This window comes from Tenrec ecaudatus, chromosome X, assembly GCF_050624435.1.
Source record: "Tenrec ecaudatus isolate mTenEca1 chromosome X, mTenEca1.hap1, whole genome shotgun sequence".
NCBI lineage: Eukaryota > Metazoa > Chordata > Mammalia > Afrosoricida > Tenrecidae > Tenrec > Tenrec ecaudatus.
The window spans coordinates 77,035,733-77,055,534 of NC_134548.1; positions in this window are offsets into that span (position 1 = coordinate 77,035,733).

Sequence of the window (19,802 nt, forward strand, 5' to 3'; positions counted from 1 at the left end):
TTAGAACTCTTAAACACTGCTGATGGCCTCATAAACATGTATAACCATTGTGGAAAGTGATATGAGAACTGGGAATAAAAATAACCATATGACCCAGTAATACCCTTTGTGGACATATATCCCAAAGAAATAAATGACAGAACATGAACACACATATGATCTCATAAGATCACTGCAGCACAGTTTATAATAGCAAGAGGCTGGAAACATCCTAAATCTCCATCAGTAGAAGAATGGATAAAGAAACTATGGTACATGCATACTATGGAATACTATGCATCTGTAAAAAAGAGAGAGATAAAATTATGAAACGTCTCATGACATGATGGACCTGGAAAACAATATGCTGAATAAAGTTAGTAAATCACAAAAGGGTAAATAGTATATGAGTCCACAGGTATGAGGATAAAAGTAGAATCTTGCTCCCTGGGCATGTAATTTGCAAATCTGATCTCCTAAACAATGAGGTGGAGAGCCTGCCTAGCATCCATTAAACATATATACCCTTCTCTCTATATATAACTTTAAAATCATGTCTCAGCTGGATCTAGTAATTCAAGATGGGAGGAGAAGAAGAAAATCATTTAGCTGCTGCCATATAAAATTGTGCTAAGGTCACCCCAATCTGACAGACACTTCTGTCAGAGTGATATGGAAACCTGACCGGAAATTCAAGTCAAGATGTGGATAGGGGTGCATGTATGTCTTGGAGAAGGTAATTACATTTCTGTTGGTAGGAAAATGGGGAGGAGCAACCTCCTATGAGGAAAAAGCACTTAACAATACTTAAGGAGAGAATATGCTGGTACTAAGTTCCAAATTGAACACTTTAGACCTAGTTTCTATGCAGCCCTTGGTGACGCAGGCTATGTGTTATAGACTACTAGGATTTTAGGCTCTGAGTTGGGCCAGTTTGGCTAGATAAATAAATTCAGCGACACTCATATATGTATAAGGGAGATTAAGAACAGACATATGCTCCCCCATGTTCACTGCAGCATATTTCACAATAGCAAGAAGTTGTAAACAGCCTAAATCCTCACCAGTAGAAAAATGGATCCAAAAAACCCCTGTGATATATACACACAATGGAATACCACGCATCCCAAAAAAACAGCAATGAAAACATGAAAAACTTCATGAAATGGAGATACTGGAAAACATTCTGCTGAGTGAAGTTAATCAATCACAAAAAGACAAATAGAGTATGAGTCCACTGCTGTAGGGACAAGTAACAGGATGAGTGCAGGCCTAGGCAAGGGCGCCAGACAACCAGGTAGAGAGCCTGACTGGTGCCAATGAACCATGCACCATCTCCTATAGGATGACCATGACCCTCTCTTGGATGGTTCTTTGTTCATTGGTGAAGGTGTCCACTTTGGTGGAGGGGTCCTTATGTCAACTAGGATTGGATTTTCAAGAGTAGGGGAGTGGCTGCCATGTAAAGTTATGACAAGGTCCTCCCAGTTTGGCAAACACTCCTATCAGAGGGTTGAGGGATACTGATGGGAAATTCAAGTGAGGAAAGGGAAATGGGAACAGACACATCTGGGAGAAGACAAGTACATGTGTGCTAACAGAAAAAGGGGGAGTACCAACTTCCAAATGGGGAAAATGACTAACAATACTTTTACAGACTCTAAGGTTTGAGTATGACTGGTAATGTGCACCTAATAAGGCACATTGTCCAGAGTTTCTGTTTCCCACTGTGGACGAAAGTCAAGTGCCATAAAACAATGGAGCATTGAATCCTGGATCTTCCAGGTGCACAACACGCTCCAAAGGCCATATCAGAGGGATCTGTTGTGGAAAATCCATTCGATGAACTAGACTCTACCTCAAACATACTTGTAACCTGGGGGCTTAAAGCTGAAATTATATGGTGTGTGAAGAAGCAGAAGACAGCTACAGAATATTGAACTGTTGGTAGGTAGACCAACATTGATTTAGTACATCAAACACCTACTTGCTGTATTAAAATATGTATTATCCTGGAATACCTGTGATTGACATTGTTAGTGAATTATGTTATTCTGGGTTAATTAGGGAAGCAAATCCATAGATACTCATATGTATATAAGAAAGGGCTTTATATACAAGAGCAATTGAATGTTGAGAAAATATCTCAGCCCAGTCCAGATCAAGTCCTTAATTCCGATATTAGCTCAAATGTTCAATACCAACCTATAAATTCCTCTTCAGACTCACAAAACACATGCCATGATGCTGAATGCAGGAAGGTCACAGGGCAGTGGGTGGAAAGTCTTGTGGATCTAGTGGTGGTAGAAACATCTCAGCATTGGTGTGGGTCTCTAGGTGGCTCCTCCAGCTCCAGGGATCTTGGCTGCATTAGCTTAGTTCCATGTGGCTTGTCACTAGGAATGTCTCTCAGGGAGTGAGTATCTGGCCTCTAGTGAGCCCTTTATCTCCTTGGTGCCTCCAAATGAAGTTATCAAGCTGTGACCTGATTGACAGACTAGACTCTACCACTTCACAAGTTGATACCAGATTATGTAACTACCACATGAATATTCTTGTAAATTTTTCCAGACAACTAACTCCTACTTCGTTTAAACAGGGTTCAGCCATGTGAGGAGTTATTCTGCACAAGTGAATAATTCAAGTATTGCAATAAATAGTTAGCCTACACTTGTTCATTCTCCCTCTCTCAACAGTGTTCTAAAAATTAATACCCTGAACAATCAATAACACTACTAACAGAAGATCCTTATGGGCCAAGGAGATGGATGACAAGATTCTCTACCATAAATTAACAAGGAGGTCTTTAAGGGGAGCCAGAGGAAGATAACAATCATAGATCCAGGAATGTGTTTTGGGCTCACACTAACTTTTCCACATACTTCCTCTCATGAAGGAAGCACAAAAGTTTTGGGTGCTATAGCAAAGTGTGGTGAAGAAATTAGATGGTACCAGGCTATTAGACAGAATAGCATCTGGGATCTTAAAGCTTCATTTCTAAAGAAGCAGCCATCTAAGACAACTAAGTCCACATGGAAGAAGCAAGCCAACACCTGGTACCCAAGGACTGTAATTTACAGAATCCAAAGATAAAGGAGGGAATAGTATCAGAACTTAAATTGTGAGATTATGGTTTGAAGAAGGCAATGGATGACAGTGGAAGCATAAAACACATTTACGAGATCTACACAGGACATAAGCTTCTGCTGATTTCCCTCTAACCATAATTGAGGATTGAAAATAAACTGGTTAGGAAACATAGTATTGGAGAGATGACTATAGCAGATCAAAATGATAAGCCTGACTTGAATGTTTAACTTGCCAATTGATCTCCCCTATGATATACTTTGGGCTAAATTTGGTTTTTAATGTGTTCTGTTTGATTTTTTTTTCATATTGTGATTTATCTTTGATGTATTTTGTCACTTTGGGCAGCCTTCTTGAATCTTTGTTATGTATATGTCTGTTTTTTGGAATTTGAAACCCAGGATTGATGAACATATAGAGACAACAATTAGAATAAGGGTTCTGGGGGACTAGAGTGTGAGAGGTGGGGAAGGGGAGCTGATATCAAGGAGTACAAGAAGTAAGAAACTGTTTTGAAAGAGATTGTGGTAGCAATTACACAACTGATTGCACAGCTTGATGTGTTTGAGCTATGGAACAATATGATGTCTGGATTAGCATCTAATAAAATGGGTGTTTTTTGGGGGAATACAATCAATACAACTATTATCCAAATGTATGCACCACCAACAAAAGCTAGTGAAGACTTCTCCCGATGTCTTCAGTTTGAAGTGAATCAAACCCACACTCAAGATGCATTGAGAATTATTGTCCATTGAAATCCAAAAGTTGGGAACAAAGAGAAAGGAACATTAGTTGGAAAATATGATTTGGTGATAGAATTTAATCTGGGGCTAACATAATAGAAATTTTCAAGACAAACTACTTGTTCACAGTTAATTAATACTTTTTTCAAAAACACGAAAGGTGACAATACACATGACTTTTCCATATGAAATACACTGAAATGAAATTGAATGCATTCATGGAATGAGACGATTGAGAAACTCAATATCAGCAGCTAAAACTAAGCCAGGGGATGTCGGTGGTACAGATCATCAATTGCTCATATGCAAGTTCAGATTGAAGTTGAAGAAAATTAAAACAAGTCAATGAGAATAAAAATAAAACCTTTGGCCTATCCCACCTGAATTTCAAGAAAAGATGTTCTGCCTTGATCACAGAAGACCTGATGAACTGTCAGAAGACATCAAAAATATCATTCGTGAATAAAGCAAACGGTCATTAAAAGTATAGGAAAGAATGAAAAGATCAGAAGAGACTCTGGAACTTGTTTTTAATCATGGAGTAGCTAAGGCAAATGGGAAAAATGATGAAGTTAAAGATGTGAATACAAAATTTCAAAGAGCAGCTCCAGGAGACAAAGTAAAATATCATAATGAAATGTACAAAAATCTAGAGTTAGAAAACCAGAAACGAAGAACACACTCAAGATATCTTAAACAGGAAGAGCTCAAGAAAATTTTCAAGCTCAAGTTGTAATATTGAAAGATTCTATGGATAAAATATTGAACAATGTAGGATTAATCAAAAGAAGATAGAAATACACAGTCACTATACCAAAAGTAACTAGTTGACATTCAATCGTTTCAGGAGGTAGTGTATTAGTCAGAACCAAAGGTACTGAAGAAAGAAGTTCAGGCTGCCCTGAAAGCACCTGCTTAATACAAGGCTCCAGGAATTTATGAAAAGCCAATCAAATGTTTTAACAAGGTGATAAAAGATGACTCAACAGATTGCTCAAATTGCAGAACTCTATCTTTAGTATCACATGCATGTAAAATTTTGCTGGAAATCATCCAACAATGGTTGCTGCAATACATTGACAGGAAACTGTTGGAGGATCAGGCCAGATTAAAAAGAGGATGTGGAACAAGGGATATCATTGCTAATCTCAGATGGTTCTTGGCTGAAAGCAGAGAATACCAGAAAGATGTTTACTTGGATCACAACAAGCCATGGATAGCCTTGATTAGAATGGGTATTTCAGAACACTGTGCTGTGTTCATTGAGAAACTGTACATGGATCAAGAATCAGTTGTGTGGATAGCCCAAGGGCATATTGCATGGTTTTAAAGCAGGAAAAGGTGTGTGTCAGGGTTGTACCCTTTCACCATACTTATTCAACCTAGATGATGAGCAAGTAATCAGAGAAGATGAATCAGGATTGGAGGAAAGGCTTTTTTTAAAGTTGGAATTTGATACATTTAAACATATCATTCTATATTTTAATCATGCCAAGAAGAAGTTTACAATTGCTACCACAATCAGTTTCCAACAATTCATTTTGTACATGGACTCCATGACATCATCTCCCTTTTACCCCACCATCGCCACTGTACTCCCCTGGGCAGATGACACAACATTCCTTGCTGAAAGTGAGGAAAACTTGAAGCACTGGACGATGAAGATCAAGGATTGTAGCATTTGGTAAGGATTATAACACAATATTAAAAAAGTCCATGATAAATGGAGAAAAGATTGAAGTTGTCAAGGACATTTTTCTTGTTTGTGTCCACAATCAACGCTTATGGAAGCAACAGTTAAGAAATCAAACAATGTGTTGTACTTGATAAATCTGCTGCACATGACCTTTTTAAAGTATTGACAAACAAGAAGCTTACTTTAAGGAGCAAGGTGTGCCTGGCCCAAGCCATGCTATTTTCAGTTACCTCATATGTAGGTGCAAGTTGTATATTGAATAAAGAATATCAAAGAAGAATTGATATATTTGAATTTTGATGCTAGTGAAGACTGTTGAAAGTTCATGAACTGTCTGAAGAAGAGAAAATTCTGTCTTGGAAGAAATACAGCCAGAGGACCCGTTCAAGACAAGGCTGGCAAAACTTTGTCTAATTTCTTTGGGGCGTGTTGTCAGGAGAGCAAAGGGGGTAGGCCATCAACAGGGTAAATTGACACAGTAGCTGAAACAATTGACTCAAACATAAGAACTATTGTGTTATTGGTGCAGGACTGGGAAATGTTTCACTTTGCAATACATGAGACTTCTATGGTTTGTTAGTCCGGGTGACTAGAGAAACAAGTTCATAGACATACGTGTGTAAGAAAAAACGTTATATATAAGAGCAATTGAGTATTGAGAAAATACCCCAGCCCAGTCCAGATTAAGTCCATAAGTTTGATATTAGCCCGTATATCCGGTACCAATCTATAATGTCCTTTTCAGACTCACGAAACATATACAATGATACTGAATGCAGGAAGATCACAGACCAGTGTGTGGGAAGTCTTGTGGATCCAGGGACAGTATAAGCATCTCAGTGCTGGCAGGGGTCTCCACATGGCTTCTCCAACTCAGGACACTAGTGTATCTCCATCTGTCATGTCAGCTGCAATGTCTCCCGGGGAGTGAGCAGAGAGAGAGTGTGTCTCCCGCCTCCAAGGAGGAATACCGGAGTTCCCAGAATCCTCAGGAGAGGGCCATGCCCATACAGAGACCTCATTGGCTATGACCCGATTAACAAGCTAGACACTACCCCTTCGTTCTTAATCTTTTCAAGTTGACAAATGATTAAACAATTACCACATATGAGTTAGAACTGACTTGATGCAACAACAACATAACTCCACAATAAGAGGCAGCAGAACATAGAGATTCAGAGCTGCCTGGGACACATACCAACTCTGCTCTTTACTAGCTGTATGTCAGTGAGCAAGATAATGTCTCTTTTGGATCTTAGCCTTTCGTCTGTAAAATGTCATTGCTGTCAAGTTGATTCAGACTTGTCCCCTTATGTTTCAGAGTAGAGCTATAGAGTACTCCATAACGTTTCTAGTGGCTCTGGCCTTATGGAAATAGTTGGCTAGATTTTTTTCTAAAGCACGGGTAAGTAGATTCAAATTGCCCATCTTTTCTGTTAGTAGTTGAGTGTGAACTTTTTGTGCCACTAAGGAACTTGATAATGATTATATTGTTTTTCATGTGTGCCATCATGTTCATTTTAAGCATAACAACCCTATATGATGGAGTAGAACTGCTGCTTTGTAGGGTTTCCTAGGTTACCACCAGGTGCTTTCTTTCACAGAATGGCTGGTTGCTTTGAATCAGTGAGCTTTCAATTAGCAGCCAAGTACTTAACTACTATACCACCAGGATTCCTTGATAATGATAATCAAAAACCAAATCAGATTCACTGTCATCGAGTCAACTCTGACTCATAGCGACTCTAGAAAATAGAGCAGAACTGCCTCCTTTGGATTTCCAAGATCATAATTTTTTCAGGAGTAGACAGCCTCATCTCTCTCCCATGGAGTGGTTGGCGGTTTCAAACTGCTGCCCTCGTGGTTAGCAGCCAGTCCTATTGGTGGTGATGATAATAAGAATATTTAATTTATATAGTTTTTATGAAGAATAAATAAGTGAAAACATTTTATAGAGCACTTAAAACAGTGCCTGGAACACAGTGATCAACAAACATTAGCTATTCCTATGCATTTGTTAAGGGTACATACTACTATATATATAGTTTTTACCCTACTTTTGCTAATTGACTATGATTTTGTTAAGAAGGGAAGGACTTTCAAAGAAGGTGGAGAAAATTAATATAAAAGCATAGAGGTAGGGAAAATATATGATGTTGTTTTGTAGAATTTCAGAGGGCTAGTAAAGCAGGTGGTGTAGATAAGCACCAGGTTAGAACGGCTCGCTTTATGTGGCAAGGCTATTGGGACAAGGACAAGCCCTTCCTACTCAAGCAGTGGTCTGTCTGCCTGCCGAGTCAAACATCTAAGACAATTTCTCCTCCTCAGAGCATAGTGGAAGGAGAGGGAGTTGGAAGCAGCAAGGACCGATCTGGATACACTACCTTGGGATGCGTTTGCCTCTGAATTCCCACGGTGCAGAAGGCAGAGTAAAGGAGGTAGGCAGTCTTACAGGGTGGGCTTCCCTTCTCAGCTGAGGATTAATGGGAACTGACAAGAGTAGCTGTGGGCCCTTGATCTACCCCTAAGTTATGTTTGCCACCTTGAGATGGAGAAGTCAGAATGAGAAAACCTACTGAGGATGGAGTTAAGAAAATCAATTCAACCAGGCAGAAAGGGTCTGGTCACCAAGGTAGAGTTCTGAGGGGGTTGAAAGAAAAGAGAAATGGAGGGAGAGAGAGAGAGAGAGGGAGAGGGGCAAGAAGTGGGCAGAGGGAGCCTAAGCAAAAAAGGTCTGCTCAGCTGTCAAATAAATGACTGTTTCCTTCCCTCTCTACTTCGGGCAGAGATTCTCAACCTTCCTAATGCCATGACCCGACCCTTTAACACAGTTCCTCATGTTGTGTTGACTAACAACCATAAAATTATTTTTGTTGCTACTTCATAACTGTAATTTTGCTACTGTTATGAATCGCTTGACCCCTGTGAAAGGGTACTTCGATCCCCCCAAGGGGGTCGCGACCCCCTGGTTGAGAACTGCTGGCTTAGAGGCTCTTCTAGACTGAGACTGGACACTTTTGCATGGGTGTGCATCACAGACTGCCTAAGTGATCTTTATTTCAGGGCTACACATACACACACCACACCCCCCTCACCCCCCTGCCTGCACCTGGACAAATATAAGGCAGGGATGGCTGAGGGCTAGGAGTGAGCCTCAGCAGGTGAATTGGGATGGGGACATCCTGTAACTGCCAACCCTGAGATCAGAGACCCGCCCAGCTCAGTGTTTTGGCTCTAGCCCAGAAGCCACCTGCTTGACAGCACCCTGAAAACTCTTCAAGTTTTCCAATTTCAAATTCCAATGTCTGCATTGTTGATACCCTCGAAAATGTTTACCACCTCTCCAGGCAGTTCTGCTGACCATAGTAGGGACTTTCTTGGTCATATCAATCATTTCTACCTTGTTGTGTTAATCCGGGTTCATTAGAGAAACAAATCCAGAGACACTCATATATGTGTAACAGAGAGCTTTATTTCAAAGAGCAATTGTATACTGAGAAAAAAATCCCAGCCCATTCCAGATCAAGTCCATAAGTCTGATATTAACCCGTATGTCAGATACTAGTCCATAAATCCTCTTGAGACTCATGGTGCCACTCTCAATGATGCCTAATGCAGGAAGATCACAGACCGGTAGGTGCAAAGTCTTGTGGATCCAATGATGTTGGACGCATCACCAGGCCTCTGGCTGCCATCAGTGTGATTCTGTGTGGCTTGTCAACAGGAAAGTAAAACAAAGACAAAGTGTGGCCTACCTCTTCTGTTGCCAGAACTGAGAGAAAGGGTTGTTCCCAGAATCCTCATGAGAAGGTCACACACTCAAGGAGGCATCAATCAGACTAGAGCTGATTGACAGGCTAGAATCCACAGCTATTCTTATTTATCAAGTTGACATGAAATTATGAACCTACAACACTTTCCTTTAATCTCTTTAAATGAAATCCTCAGACATTAACCCAAAGGAAAGTCAGGCAACCTGCTTAAGGGATTGAAGAGAAGTCAGATGCCTAAATGGAGCTATTATATCCTAAGCCTTTTTCATGCAAGGGGCCCTGGTGGAATCTCAAATCAGATCTCAAAGGTAGGGGGTTGGATTTTAAGGTGATGAGGAAATGCAAGCTCAGAGAGGTAAGGTAATTTCCCATGTCACATAGCTCTTTTGCAGCCCAGTGGACTCTGTCATTCTTGGTCCATTTCTGGACATTTCTCACCTTAACACCAAGGTGTGAAAGCAGGTGGGAACCTTCAAGATCATTTTATACCACTCTAGTGTCATACTAGGACACTTCTCCTTGAACGCATCCAGCCTCAGGGAGTCCAGCACCATCCCATTCCATTGGGCTGTTGTATTTGCTGGAAAGCTTCAAGCCAAGCTCACTGCCATTGAATCCATTCTGACTTCCCAAATATCTAGCCTTCAGAATCCACCAAACCAAAAAACCCAAACTCACTGCCATTGAGTCAATGCTGCCTCATAGTGACCCCCTGTGGGTTTCTAAGATTGTAAATGTTAAGGGAGTAGAAAACCCAATCTTTCTCCGAGGAGGAGCTGCTGATAGTTTTGAAGTGCCAACCATTTGATTGCAGTCCAACGCATAACCACTACACCTCCAGGGCCACCAGCACCTAGATCTTGTTAATTTCAGGAACCAAATTCCATGAGTAAGGCAAGCCTGAATTTACAGTTGCTCCTCCTTCTGGAACTGTTGCAGCTTCTTCAGAGGCCAGGACTAGAGCATTCTTAGATGCTGGTTTAGGAAAAATGGATCTGCTTCCATTAAGGAAGCCAGAGCAGGTCACCTGGAGCACTCTGGAGCTGCTGCAGTATTCAAGGTGGGGCTGGACTCTGCAGTGATCCTGAGTTAAGGCTTGAGGCCCGCCCAGAACCTCAGACTCCTAGGACTCTGGCAAGCCCCCAGATATGACAGCATTGGTGGGAGCTTGTAAGAGAATGAGGTGGGGCTGGTTTCCTACATGCCTCCCACCCTTTTTCCTTCTATTCCAAAGAATTAGAATATTCCTCCTGCTTCCTCCCCACCTGAACTCTAGGTTGTTAAGTAGGTGGAGATAGGTGGGGAAGGTCCTGGGGAGCAAGAGCTGACTTTGCCCTGGAAGAATGTACAGAACAAGCAGACAACAGGGCCTGTTTTCCAGCCAAGGGCCAAATGATAAAGAAAGGGGAGGGGGCAGCTAGAGGACAGCAGTGGGAGGGAGAGTGCAGGAGAATGTGCTGTGTCAGCAGCTTGTGCTCTGCCAGGAATTAATTCTCTCCCCCTTCCCCCATAGCACCATTCCTTCCTTCCTTCTTTCCTTTCTTCCCATTCTAGGACTAGATCTGATTTTATTTTTGCCTTCTCATCTCTGTCTTTTCTCCTTGTCTCTGGCTTCTTCTTTTTGCCTGTATCTGTGTTTTTTTCTGTCTTTTAACTCCTGTCTCCCTCTGTGCCTGACATTCCTCTTCTTCCCTCAGCATGTGCTTATTTCATTCTTTCTCTCTTGCCTTGTTTGCCTTTCTCCAAGCTTTCCCTTTCTCTATATTTTTCCATCTTTCTCTGATCTAGGGAGGCATCTTTTCTCTCATTTCTTTCTTTCTGACTCTCTTTCTGTCTCTCTAGGTCTATCTTTTTCTATCCGTGTCTGCTTCTGCATTGTGCCTCCTTCTACTACCATCTCTTCACTCCTCCCTTTGACAATTTCCAAAGAGGCTTTCAGCAGCTGCTAAGGCACTGAATGTCATCTTAGACACCTGCTAGTTTCTTATTCTTCCACGAGGGAACCTGTATCCTGGTTGCATTTCCTAGCACAAAGAAGGTGGGTGTAAGAGGAGGAGAGCATCAGCCACAGCATGCAGAGGTACTAGGGAATATTTACCTTGAGAAAATGAGGATGAAAGGAAGAAACAATTGTTTATATCTCTGAAGAGTCAGGAAATATACCGGGTGCTTTCACAAACATCTCTTTTTAATCCTGTAATGCAAAAATCACACAATGAGTAGTGACAGAGCTACTGAGATTTGAACCCAGGACAGTATGCCTCTATTGCCAACTGACATAGGCTAGTCTTTGGTTGTCCTGATGCCATATTCTCTAAGTTGCATGTCTGCCTCCACCTAATAGCTATCTTTCCGTGTGATATATGTCTTTGAGCTTTTCTAGTAAGAAACTCATTTAAAAATCTGTAACAGTAAATTAGTGAGGCCCAAAATGTCACAATAAATATACCTTGAATGGCCTAGGGTGTGTTAGTAGACAAGACTGAGAAGATAGTATCTGACAGAGTCAACTAGAAGGGCCCTCACAGTCCACCTAGTGCAGCCCTTCCCACTGAACATATGGAGGACACTGAGGCCCAAAGACAGGGAATAGAACCAGGGTACCTTCAGATATGGCCTTCAGGAGGACATAGACAACATCTGGAGAAAGAAAATGTATCAGATTAGTTTGGTTTATATAAATTACTTGCAAATTCTATGCAAGAAAATCTACCCACTCCCAACTTCCACCAAATAATCTGCATCCTATATCTAGACCAGACATTTGGGGAAGTTCTTAGGCCAAATCCTTCTGTCGAGAGCCTCATCATCTCGGGCTCTCTGGAGAAGTAAAGGCAGACTTTTATCTGGGTCTTGTGGTCTGCATCTTTGAGCTTCCCTGTTCCTTTTTCATGAGAGGAGGCACCAGCCCAGGTGGGCAGTATAGCTGGGAAGGAAGAATGTTCTCCACTGAGACAGAGATAGAATGAGAGAGAGGGAGAAAAGAGAGAAACAGACAGAGCATATAGAGAGGTAACCAGAGAAGTAAAATCAGAAGTGTGAGCAGGCTAGCGGGGCCATGGGGCCCACAGAACATATGGAATAGGTGAGTAATAAGAAGGGTTGCAACTACATTCTTCTTGGGTGGTGAATGATAGTGCCAGTTCCTCCTAAGTGTGATACCCCCAACTAGCTCAAAAGGGCTGTTCGCACATTATCTCATTTTGCTTTCCACCACAGGCCTGTGCCATTGGCAGGGCTAAATTTATCATTGTCCCTTTGCAAGAAAAAGAAACGGACTACTAGACAAGCAAAGACTTCTGAGGGGATTCGGGCCTGTAGCTGCCTGTCCCAGCACAGCGAAGAAAGGTATAAGAGAAGGAGATACAGCAAGTGACTCCCAACCCACGGCCTTAAACAGCCTTCTAGTGACCTTTTCTACTTTGTCCTTGGTCTTTTTCTGGGATATGGTAGTATCTGGATTACTGTGAAGAATAAGCAAGGTACAAAACAGTCAAGGATGAGAAACTTGCAGCCAGACTCGCTGGAGAGGGTTTAGAGGAAGACAGCAAACAATGACGGGAAGAGAGGAATTCCCTAAGTAGGAGGGGTGAGAAAATGAAATAAGTCAGCAGACTGGGCTTGCCTAGAGGATGAGTCAACTCAAAGGTTTCCTGAAATAAACTAAAAACTAAACACACTGCCTTTAAGTTGATTCCAATTCATATTGACCCTATAGGACAGAATAAAACTGCCTCTGTGGGTTTCCAAGCCTGCACATCCTTACAGAAACAGACTGCCAATTTTTTCTTCAAGGAGCAGCTAGTGATTTTGAATTGCTGACCAGGACTCCTTCCTCCTGAGATAGTGATCTATAAATATCTCTGAGGTTTAAACAAGCCAGCATTCTTCAAATAATAGGTGGAAGATGTGGAGGGGTGAGAGTAGAATGACTTGATCAGTCAATGCCAGAATGCTAACATTGGAAACCATGCTAGAAGAGGCAGGTGTGGGTCAGAAAGTAGGACCCTGGAGGGTTGTCCTGGACAGCTGCAGAGAGCCTTAGTTCCTAAGGTGGGTACTAAAGTGGCCTCTTCCCTCCTGAATAGCAGGCAGCCTGCTCTATTCTATAACCTTCCACCCAGAGTAGGACCCCAGAGTAGACTCAGTAGTGCTGACTTGGGTATCTTCCATCTGTTACAGAACTAATTCTATGTGTTTGGACTGATTCAGGTTGCTTGGTGGTCTGAGGGATGGGACAAGAGGGAGCAGGAACTCATCTTCTTAATTATTTCTTCTCTTGCCTACCAAAGTGCCTAGTTGCTGGAAGGTCCAGACTGATTTAGCAGGATTTAGTCACTTTCTCAGTTCAGTGAACAGGGGTTATAGAAATTCCATTCATAGAGAGGGAGATACTGGGTCAAAAGTCTCATATTCACACACCCTTTTGTGCTCTGCCTGATGTCCCAATGAAAGGCCCAGGGATATTGATACTGCTTTAAGTAGTTGTAGAAGCAGAGTCTTAGATAGAGAAATAATGTTTTTGAATTTATAGTGAACATGTTGCTTGGAAGAATAGAAAGATTGGCAGAGAAGCTACTCTTCCTCAGGGATTAGAAATATTACACACCCCAGCAACAGTCCATGTCTACACCTCTCTCTCTCTCTCTCTCTCTCTCTTACACACACAAGTCCACGTCTACACCTCTCTCTCTCTCTTACACACACGAGTCCATGTCTACACATCTCTCTCTCTCTCTCTCTCTCTCTCTCTCTCTCTCTCACACACACACACACACACACACACACGAGTCCATGTGTACACATCTCTCTCTCTCTCTCTCTCTCTCTCTCTCTCTCTCTCTCTCTCACACACACACACACAAACACACACTCACATATACAATCAGGCATTTACTTGTGCATTTATTCTGGAATAAAATGAAGGGACAAAGGCTGGTACTCAGAGGAGACCAAAACGTCCCAGTGTATTTTTTAAAATAGTTTTATTAGAGGTTCATACAACTCTAATCACAGTCCATACATACATCAATTGTGTAAAGCACATTTGTACATTCATTGCCCTCCTCATCCAGTGTATTTTTATACTGTTTTTTTTTTCATGTTAATACTCACTACTCCTAACCAGGGCTATGCAAGATAGATCTTATGATGTGCATTCTCAGAGGAGGAGACTGAAACTTAAATTGATGACATGGATTGTTGACACTCTCACAACTAAAAAAATAGTACATATCAGGGCTGCAAACATGGTAATTTGAACCCAATCCCAGATCATGTGGTCTTTTCGGTTTCTCCTCTAAATTGTCTCTTGCAAGGGTAAAGATTCTACAACTGTCTCCTTCCCTGTTCACTTTGATTTTTCAAGTTCAGTCCCTCTGGATATTATCCACTGTATTTCCTCTAATGCCCCACCTGTTGCAAGTCTGTCCAGATCCATTGGCAATAGAGAGGTGTCCTAATTTTTGCTGTTCATGGAGATGAAATCTTGTTTGGGAAAAAAAAGAGGAAGGATGGGATGGGCGTAGGCAAGTGTGGAGGCACCATGGTTGTCTAGGATTGGACTGGGGTGCTGTAGCTTAGGGGACACAAAAGAGGTCTCTTGGATAGGGTTTTCTACTCCTCTGAAACAAGAATGGAGCAAAGCCAGAGATATCTCCAAATGCCAGCTCACTAAAGTACCTAGAACCAGAGTGCTAATACTGAGATGTGATGGATGGGGCTTGGGAAGGAAAGGTATCTGGCAAGGAAGATTAAACAATCCTGTGAGAGGCTGAGATATACATCTACATGTGCATGCATATATACACACACAAAGTGTGGGAGATACAGGTACTGCTAAGGGTCTTCCCTCTGTAGACACAAGGCTGTTTTAATTTCTTCTTCTGTTTGAGAGTTACCTCTGATAAAAACAGAACTGTATTGGCATTCCCACTGCAAAGTGCTGTGGGTATCAGGTCCCAGCTGTTAGAAAGAGTACAGCTGCCCAATCCTTGGTAAGTCAGTGACTACAAATCTCTCAGAGGACAGAGGGTGAAGTGAGTACAATTGCTTCTCTGGGCCTGATAAGAAGAACATGGGTAGGGAAGATGAAGTACTAAGAGTCTCAGGAGAAAGGATTGGGTCTGCACAGGCTTGGTTTAATGAGAGAGTACTGGGAACAGACATGGCTCCTGGATACTTGGGATGTAGAGTTTAGAGAGTCCAGGAAAAGGATGCAGGGGTTGGGGATTGGAATAAATTATCCCAGAGCCCAAGATTCTCAACATGAATATGGCTTGGTGTCTCTGGAGGGATGAGAGCACTTGAATAATTTGGATGACATAATGACTCAAAACCAGCCAAACTCATCATTATCAAGTTGATTCCAACTCAAAGTTACCCGATAGACCAGAGTAAAAGTGCCCCCTTTGAGTTTCCAAGGTTGTAAATATTTATGGAAGCAGACTGCCTCATCTTTCTCCTGTACAGCAGCTGGTGGGTTCAAACTGCTGACCTTTTGGTTAGTAGCCCCATGCTTAGCCCACTGCTCCAATGGAGTGCTTAGAATGACTCAGAAAACCAAATAAACTCCACTGTCATTGAGTCAATTATGAGCCATAGTGACCCTTTATTGGGTTTCCAAGACCACAAATGTTTACAGAAACAGTCATTTTCATCTTTCTTTATCCCATAAATATTAGGACATTTATTAGTGTCAATTTTCAAGCATGGGACAAAAAAAGTTTTGGTAATATCAAGGTACTTTACTCAGTCTGAAACCTTAGTAAATTTCTCAAAATAATTGTGTAAGTCAATGGTTATCTAGAAATCTTCAATGAAATACTTCAAATGAAGCAGTGGCCACGAGGAAGCAGTAGGATCACCAAGGATGTCAGGTCCAGTTAGACCTCATTTTGTTTTGTGATTTTATTGATCTCTGGATTGCAAAAAAGCTTCTTATAAGATCCATCATTCTATCCTTGTGAAGAAGATGGAGAATTGTGGGTCAGATAATGTGAGCTAATACCTGAACAACTAAGAAGGAAATGCCAATTAGGAAGGAGTTGTTTAGGAGTTGCCACAGAGCTATGGGCCCCTGTTCTACACTTCTGTTCCCATCAAGAATACCAATGATGTGGATGCGGACACAGAAGGCCTAGTCATTATCAAAAGACCAAAACATAGAGCTGTGAAGAGCAGCTAATATATTTAATTGAAAATTGGAAAGAAAAAAATCATAACATTCTGGATAGATTTGAACTGGATGTCAAAAAGAGCCATATAAATTTGAAGGGAAGTAAATGTAAAGTATTGCTTTGAGATTCAAAACCCAACTTCACAAATTCAAGTTGAAGATACAGGACTTAACAGTTGCATGTGTGGAAAAGACTGAAGGTTTAGAGTTGACCACAAGCTGCACAGAAGCCAACAGTGTGAAATGATGGCTAGAAACCTAATGAAATTATGGACTGTATGAATAGAAATACAGTTATAAGATGTAGGCATATAATAGCTTGACTGTATTCCCACCTGTTTGGGCCATTGCAAGCCCCACGTTTGCAGAGGCACATTGGTACATAGCCATGGAAGGTCACCTAAATTAGGCACTGTAACATGTGAGAAATGGCTGGAGAAGCTGTAGTTATTTACCTTGTCCAAGGGGGCTCAAAAACATTGGCCTAAACTAAACATTGTACAGAAGCTCAATCATATTGAGCACCAATTTTGTGCTAGACAGTGTGCAGAGAATTTAACTGACATGCAAACCCCACAGCAACCCTAAAGGGAGACAATCTCACTGTCATTCAACTCAGAGAATAAAGTAACTTGCACAAGGTCACACAGCTAAGAAGCAGCAGAGCAAACACACAATACCAAAATTTCTTGGCTCCAACGTCCACAGTTTGGTCATAATATCTGAAAGTCAACATGGGACAGAGAGAACAAAGGTAGTCTGTATCGTCCAAGAAATCATATCTATAATCTGTGGGTAGAAACCACAGGAGTATGATTTCAATTCAATACATAGATGGTGTTCAGAAATTTTGCTTTACTTTGCTTCATTCTTCTTTGCTTCAAATTATGGAAAATTTTTTATGTATGAAAAAGTATGATAGTTTCATAAGCCTGTATGTATTTACCTATTGCTCAGTTTCAACAATTATCAACTCATGACCAATTGTATGCATTTCAAATCTGCATTGCCTCCCTACCCAAGGATTGTCCTGAAGCAGATTCCAGACATTGTATCAATAATATATAAATATGAATTTTAACAATTAGATCCTGAACTAGAACTGGCTTCCAGGAGAGGGAAGAAAGAAGCTCATTGTCTCTTGTTAGGTGCCTTCGAGTCAGTTCTGATTTATAGCGAAGCGACCCTGTGCACAACAGAACAAAACACTGTGCTATTCTCACAATTGCTATGTTTGAGACCATTGTTGCAGCCACTGTGTCAATCCATCTTCTTGAGAGACTTCTTCTTTTTCACTGCCTCTGTACTTTACCAAGCATAATGTCCTCCAGGGATTTGTCTCTCCTGACAGCATGTCCAAAGTACCTGTGACAACGTCTTGCCATCCTTGCTTCTCAGGAATATTCTGGCACTACTTCTATTTATTCTTTTGGCAGTCCATGATCTACTTTGAAAGCCCAAGTTCACTTTCAATATTCTTTGTCAGCACCATAATCCTAAGGCATTGATTAGTCTTTGGTCTTTTTTATTCAGTTTCAAACTTTCATATGCATATGAGGTGACTGAAAATCCCATGGTATGAGTTAGGCACATCTCAGTCCTCAATGTAACATCCTTGCATCCCAACACTTTAAAGAGATCTTGTGCAGCATATTAGCCAATGCAATTTTCTATAGGGGGATAGAATTATTCCTGAAGCCATTCTCCATTCTTATACATAAAGCAGGACATGACCAGTTCCCTCATTTTTTTTAAGGGGAAAAAACATGTCTTGTAGTTTTCTCTTCTTTTAGAATTAATGGGATGCAGTTCAAGGAGTATACACTGGTCTTGTCCCCTGGTGTTGTGCCTTGCCATCTCCCAGCTATCACATTGTCATCGTATGGTGGCTTGTAGGTTGCTACGATGCTGAAAGTTGTGCCCCTGGTATTCCAAATGCCAGCAGGTCCTCCCATGTTGGATTGGTTTCATCAGAGCTTCCACATTAAGAAAGACTAGGAAGAAGTGTCTGGAGATTTATTTACAAAAATTAGTCGACATAAAACTTACGTATTACAACAGAACCTTGTCCCAGTTGCTTGCTTTAGATCTATTCAATAGGATCATTTGATGGGGGACATCATGCTTTGTGAAGTAGAGGGTCAAGGAAAATGAGGAAGAGTCTCAGTGAGATGGAGGGGCAGAGTAGCCACAGTAATAACCTACAATATGTCATGCAACAATTTTTTCCTGCGATATACAAGGTTGCCAAGTGTTAGAGTTGCTTCAATGGCAGCTAACAAAAATAATACAATTACTGGGGCTGGCAAGGTCTTTCCTTGGCCTGGCAATCTTTTTCCCTGGGGTACAAGGAATTCCTCTGCCCTCCCCAGCCTAGCGCTTGCATTGTACTATCCTTGTCATCAAGGGTTTGCCCAGACACAACACACATGTTTTCTCTCTTTATTTCTCAAACACACACATTCTCACATACCCTATTAGAGTCTTAGGAAGGCATGTACTAGGCTGCCTCTCACGCCTTGCCTTGGAGGTTTTTCTGAACTAGTAGCTTAGCATGAGTCACTTCCCACCATAGACATGTAGGCACAAGTCTTCTTGGGAGCTGTGGAAGCATGGAAAATTCAAGGCTTCAGTAGCCACCAACCCCAGGGCAACTCTATCAGGTTGTTCCTCTTGGACCTTCCCAAGGCCCTTCAAACATACCTCTTCTAAACCAACCCCTCTTTGAAGCCTTGCAGAGGCCCCCAGTGTTGGTGGAGAAAAAGATGGGAGTATATATACAATGGATGAAATGCCAGCTCTGCAGTGCCCATATCAGCCTGGATAACATTACTTGACATAGCTCCAACCCTGCCCCTAGCTTTGTACCCAGGTTTGGGCAGGGACTGGCCCTGATCTGAGTACATAGTAACATACATGCCAACAGCATGATAGGTATACAGTTGGTTTTTGGTGTGTCCCATGTGTACATGTCGAGGGATTCAGCTTCAGGTGTTCTCCCTGGACAGAGCTCAATGGTAATTAAGATTTTTTAATAACTCAATATATTCCAGAGATGATGGTGGAGGAGATAACAATGTAGAGGAATTACATTATTGGCAATATTGGTGGCTGTTGGTGATAACAATGGTTGATAGAAATGTTAAAGTTGATGTGGATAAGCATAGTGATGATGGATTTTGCAATGTTTTCATAATGATGGTAGTAGTAGTGCTGACCCAAGGATATAAGAAAACATGTCATTGTTGGTGATGGTAAATATAAGTTTGGGCTCTGGGATTTGGTGATGTGAGATAATGTTCCCCATAGCAATTCCATGAAGCAACAAGCCCAGATGCTTCTAA